The sequence below is a fragment of the Nanorana parkeri genome, unplaced genomic scaffold (assembly GCF_000935625.1).
Source record: "Nanorana parkeri isolate BGI_ZX_2015 unplaced genomic scaffold, ASM93562v1 scaffold182, whole genome shotgun sequence".
NCBI classification, from domain to species: domain Eukaryota; kingdom Metazoa; phylum Chordata; class Amphibia; order Anura; family Dicroglossidae; genus Nanorana; species Nanorana parkeri.
The window spans coordinates 136,630-143,005 of record NW_017306450.1 but is presented as its reverse complement, the minus strand read 5'-3'; the positions used below and the strand labels follow the sequence as shown (position 1 = coordinate 143,005).

At 46.7% G+C, this 6,376-nt stretch overlaps 1 protein-coding gene across 2 annotated transcripts in view; it reads left to right on the top strand.

Moving 5' to 3' along the window:
* The first annotated feature begins 347 nt into the window (after window positions 1–347).
* MOSPD1 (motile sperm domain containing 1) overlaps window positions 348–6,376 on the top strand; it is a 29,667-nt gene continuing 23,638 nt past the window's right edge. The window contains exon 1 of one of the 2 annotated variants that reach the window (XM_018555045.1): window positions 348–518. The gene's annotated coding sequence lies outside the window, so the exon portion shown is untranslated. Of the gene's footprint in view, window positions 519–5,995; window positions 6,097–6,376 lie in introns of those variants that run through there. The other variant, XM_018555046.1, reaches the window with a different exon arrangement.

Genomic DNA, 6,376 nt, shown 5'->3' with positions numbered 1-6,376 from the left:
GAATGTGGGGATGGATCTGCTGTAGGTGAATGTGGGGCTAGATTGCGCTGTAGGTGAATGTAGGGATGGATTGTGCTGTAGGTGAATGTGGGGATAGATTGCGCTGTAGGTGAATGGGGGATGGATTGCACCATAGGTGAATGTAGTGATGGATCGTGCTGTAGGTTAATGTGGGGATGAATTGGCTGTCTTAGCACAGAAGATGACAGCAGAGTGTGTCTTCAGCGTCAGGGGAGGAAGTGCTAACTCTTCCATCCCCCGCCTGTGATCCAATGAAGCAGAGTCCGGCCCCATCTATTATAGAGAGGCCCCAGGGGTACACTATGATCTGTGTGATGGCGTGCACTGGGAGTTGTGCACACTGATGATGAATGAACTGTGAGCTCCACGGACAGAGGCGGCAGCAGAAGCTCAGCATCCGCAGCAGGAGCTGTGACGTCACCGTGTGGCTCCGGGGCGGCACTGCGGCCAGAGGCAGCTGACAAAGGGACGGAGAGGCGGCGGGACCTGGAGAGAAGGTAGACATAAGGGGACCGGGGAGGGGGAGGAGGAGGGATCGGACGGCATGCCAGCCCGGGGAGGAGGGACACTAAACAGCCATTGACTGACTGCCTCATCTGACCCGAATACATACCGAGATGGAGTAAACAGTGTGTGTGTGTATGTGATCCCTAGTGTGCACAGCCGACATGGTGTCCTCACACTGCTCCACTGCTACTGCATGTGCTATACCCCTTCCACACAGTCCATGGATCTGTTATCACACAGCCAGGGGGATCTGTTATCACACAGCCAGGGATCTGTTATCACACAGCCAGGGATCTGTTACCACACAGCCAGGGATCTGTTACCACACAGCCAGGGATCTGTTACCACACAGCCAGGGATCGGTTATCACACAGCCCGGGGATCGGTTATCACAGTGTTTTTCAACCTTTTTTGTGCAAAGGCACACTTTTTTCATGAAAGAAATCACGAGGCACACCACCATTAGAAAATGTTAAAAATTTTTACCTCTGTGCCTATATTGACTATATATAAAGTAATTCTCTTGAATAGGAATCAAATAAACACAAATAAATTATTTTATAATTACTTTATTATGAAATAATAAAGTATTTTATAATTGTTCATATTTCTGTTCAATCCATGACTTAACTTCACACTTCACACAAATACGTTTTATATTGACGGCACACCCGAAAATATCTCACGGCACACTAGTGTGCCGCTGCACAGAGGTTGAAAAACGCTGGGTTATCACACAGCCCGGGGATCGGTTATCACACAGCCCGGGGATCGGTTATCACACAGCCCGGGGATCGGTTATCACCAGCCCGGGGATCGGTTATCACCAGCCCGGGGATCGGTTATCACACAGCCCGGGGATCTGTTATCACACAGCCCGGGGATCTGTTATCACACAGCCCGGGGATCTGTTATCACACAGCCAGGGCTTGCGTCATAACACAGTCTGGGGATCTGTCATAACACAGTCTAGGGATTTGTCATCACACAACCTGGAGATCACATGCAGCTCGGGGGATTGTCATCACACAGTTATCCCCCACCATCTTCACAGTTGTGAAATGACAAGGTGAAATGGCATCAGTAACCCCCAATGCTGGAAAAGCCTATAGACTGGCATTGTTGGTTCACACCTAGGACCTCTCACACGTTCCCCATTCACTAGAATAACAAAGCAAACATGGGTCACGTTGGATCACAAGGCCTCATTCACACATCTAGAAGTGCCAGCTGCAGCAACAATCCATCCAGGAAGTAAAAAAAAAACACCAGAATCAAGTAAACAAAGACATCAGCACATTTGAAAACAATGTGAGAAAAATTCCCAGAGGAACACTCATGCACATCAGAGCTGTCAAAAATTAACAAGGAGGTTGCAGTGTATGCGGAGAAAATCAAATGACTACCAAAAAGGTCGTGTTTATCCTTCGCTAACTGGCATCAACCAAACCAGACATCGCAGAAAGGGCAACTGGGCCCAAGACACCACCAGGCAAGCTCCAGCTGCAGAGATCACCCTACAGAAAACCCGTCTACAGACATTGAGGGTCCAGCAACCAGCCAGTCCAGGACAACTGCAGGCCCACACAATATGGCATCTTCCTCTCTCTCTTCTTCTTTTTGAAATGGCCCAGGAGGAAATAATCAAGGAGGGGCGGAAAGAAGCAGGGATCCCATTCCCCTGCACAACACGAGATGACAGGGTACAAGGAGAGCCAGCTAATGAACCTTTCAACAAGAGTACTTGGGTGAGTGAGATGAAATTTTTGGGTATGGGCTTGTCCTTTTGCCTGATTTTTAGATGTAATAACTTTCAGTTCGAAACTGAGACCTATAAACTAGAATGCAGTCTCTTTTAGCAATAGCACATTGCTAACTCATCAATCACCCAACCCCATGGCCAAGTTTAAAGCCCAAAGCACTTTTGTGCCACCTGAGAATTACTTCACCATTGATACCTACATCAAAAGAGTCAAACATCATACATATGGGGACAGTAACAAGAGAGTACAGTGCACCAGTCTCAGCAACTCGGAACTGTCTGCACTACAAGAAGACACTACCATCATCACCAAATCATCAACCTCGTTGACACATGGGAGGCAGTAGTGGTGATGGACTACCAGGACTATAGAAATGGTCTTGTATCTGATAAATCCAGCTATACACCCATCACGCATGATCGGATTAGTGACATAGCAAAATAGCAGAAACTATTACTGATAGTAGAAACTATCTTCACTGATTAACATGGCTCTGGGCAATAGGTGGATTACAGAAGAGGTTGCCGGGTATCTGTATTTGGAGCACCCCAATACTCCAGCAATATATAGCTTACCATAGATTTACAAAGGCCTGTGTCCTCTAAAACTCAGACCCATACTCTCAGGCACCAACTCAATGACACGACCTCTTGCCATTTACATTGACTGTGTGCTCCAACCTCTTGTTAAGCCACAATCCTCATATACCAGAGACACCAGCAACTTTTTTTTCTAATAAACTCCCGGGTATTGAGACATCTAATCCAGAATGGACCCTGCTCACGATGGACATTTCATCAATATATACGTGCATTCCCGCTGGTCTGGGACTTGAAGCCTGTGGATATTTCTTACAAAAAAGGGACACCCCCAACCGATTCTAAGATTATTCTTGATGGATCGCATTGGGTACCCTGTTTTTTTTAGTGTTTAGATAGCCCAGCCCAAAGTAACCTGATGGCCATCCTACCCAGTCCCTAATGCCAATAGCTGCACAGTACTGTCTGCCATAGCTACAGGATCCCCAGGCAGCCCTACGTGAGTTTTATTCTTTGCATACCTTATTTTTCTTTTCCTCCCCATTCTTCTGACAGTGGCCATTTTTACTAAGGGCAGATCAATAAATCACCCTTTACTTCCTGGAACTCTGGCACATATGAGTAGTACATATGACCATGTACAACATCTTTCTCCAGTTTGCAGGTGAGATTTCCGAGCATGGTGGTGTAGTTTCTGGAAAGAGGCTGTGGTTCGCTGAAGATAGAACAGAAAGAAAACAGATTGCACAACTTAGTGCATTAAATGTGGAAATATGGGTAGTGATTGTAAAACGTAGGGGAATGCACTCACAAATAAGCAGGGAAGTACACTTAAAGCACGGAATCCAAATCTTAACGGACTTCCAACAGGATTCTTCAACAAATCCAAATGTGTAGAACCTGCTTGGCTGGGACAAAGAAACATAACGAACAAACGATCCAGATCTGATTGTGTATGAGTCCCAATATGCTTTATTAAAATAAAAACTGATTGCAATCACGTCAGTATTCTAGTGTAGGTGGTGCGAGAAAGAAATGCTGAGATCCTTTCCTGCCAGTACGACCCCCCCCCGTCTGGTGTGAGCAGATAGAGGGGTTCACATTGCTCAGTGTGATATGAGGGGGCAGGGTTCAGGGGTTCACATTGCTCATTGTGATATGAGAGGGCAGGGTTCAGGGGTTCACATTGCTCAGTGTGATATGAGGGGCCAGGATTCAGGGGCTCACATTGCTCAGTGTGATATGGGGGGACAGGGTTCAGGGGTTCACATTGCTCATTGTGATATGATGGGCCAGGGTTCAGGGGTTCTTATTGCTCAGTGTGATATGAGGGGACAGGGTTCAGGGGTTCACATTGCTCAGTGTGATATGAGGGGCCAGGGTTCAGGGGTTCTCATTGCTCAGTGTGATATGAGGGTCCAGGGGTTCACATTGCTCAGTGTGATATGAGGAGCCAGGATTCAGGGGTTCATATTGCTCATTGTGATATGAGGGGGCAGGGTTCAGGGGTTCACATTGCTCAGTGTGATATGAGGGGCCAGGATTCAGGGGTTCACATTGCTCAGTGTGATATGGGGGACAGGGTTTACGGGGTTCACATAGCTCATGGTGATATGAGGGGTTCAGGGGTTCACATTGTGATATGAGGGGCCAGGATTCAGGGGTTCACATTGCTCAGTGTGATATGAGGGGCCAGGGTTCAGGGGTTCTCATTGCTCAGTGTGATATGAGGGGCCAGGGGTTCACATTGCTCAGTGTGATATGGGGGGACAGGGTTTACAGGGTTCACATAGCTCATTGTGATATGAGAGGTTCAGGGGTTCACATTGTGATATGAGGGGCCAGGATTCAGGGGTTCACATTGCTCAGTGTGATATGAGGGTCCAGGGGTTCACATTGCTCATTGTGATATGAGGGGCCAGGATTCAGGGGTTCACATTGCTCAGTGTGATATGAGGGGCCGGGGTTCAGGGGTTCCCATTGGTCAGTGTGATATGAGGGTCCAGGGGTTCACATTGCTCAGTGTGATATGGGGGGACAGGGTTTACGGGGTTCACATAGCTCATTGTGATATGAGGGGTTCAGGGGTTCACATTGCTCATTGTGATATGAGGGGCCAGGATTCAGGGGTTCACATTGCTCAGTGTGATATGAGGGGCCAGGGTTCAGGGGTTCTCACTGCTCAGTGTGATATGAGGGCCCAGGGGTTCACATTGCTCAGTGTGATATGAGGGGCCAGTGTTCAGGGGTTCACATTGCTCAGTGTGATATGAGTGGCCATGTTTCAGGGGTTCAAATTGCATACCATGATATGAACAACCATATTTCAATGGTCCAATTTCAACAACCATATTTCAATGAACAACAATATTTCATATTGCTCATTGTGATTCATATGATTTTTGTCGCCCATCAACAAAAATCGACTTTTGGTGAATGATGGAGTCGTTATCCCTGCTGCTATCCATTCTGAGCCTGATGACGGGGACCCTACGTGGCCCCGAAAGTACTTGCATTTTGAATGACCGTTGTCATTAAAAGTTTTTGATTCTACTTTTGGAGTGCTGGTGACATATTTTGGGGTTATCCTGCTGAGTCTCCTGAAATCCAGGCAGTGTATGGCCATCTCAAGTTTATTTTAATATGGAAATTATATATTTAATGTGAGGTTCTTTGTAATAGAATATTGTGTACATTTTACTAGATGTGTTTGTTGAATAAATAATGATATTTGGCAAACATTTTCAGTTATCCAGAAATAAGTACAGTACAGTGCAGCTTTTGGTGTATGTATGACACAGGGGAGCAGCTGCACAGCCATTTTGAAGGGATTATAGAGACAGGAATATGGCAGCATCTGCTGTGTCTTTGTTCTGTTATGTGGGACAGGACCCTTTTGTTTCACTGTAGCTGGGCGGGCCCCATCTTGTAAGGTTTGCTTCTGGGTCTAAGATTTCACTGACGTCATCACGGTTTGCAGACAAGTCAGCTCAGTGATTGGCTTGTCAGGCAAAAGTCAGCGTGAGATCTGAGGCTGTGACATTATAACCCTGTGCCTGACAAGAGGACTGCGGCCTGTTCTGTAAACACGGTCACATGACTAGCCACGTGGAGCTGAGCCTGTAAATGGCAGGGGGAGGGCAGGTTAGGCAACTGTTGTGCAATGCACAGTCATACCAGCTTTTAAATATCTGTTGAGAAAATAGAACGGCAGCTTAAGAAAAACATCTCTGCTTCAAAGACAGCATACATGCAAACAACTGCTGGTAACTAAAAGCTTCTATTGGTTATAGAAAGGTGTTGAAATTGCTCAGTGTGATATGACAGCCAGGGTTCAGAGGTTCACATTGCTCATTGTGATATGAGGGTTCAGGGGTTCACATTGCTCATTGTGATATGAAGAGCCAGCCTTCAGGGGTTCACATTGTGATATGAAGGGCCAGAGTTCAGGGGTTCACATTGCTCAATGTGTTATGAAAGGCCAGGGTTCAGGGATTCACATTGCTCTGTGTGATATGACGGCCAGGGTTCAGGGGTTCACATTGC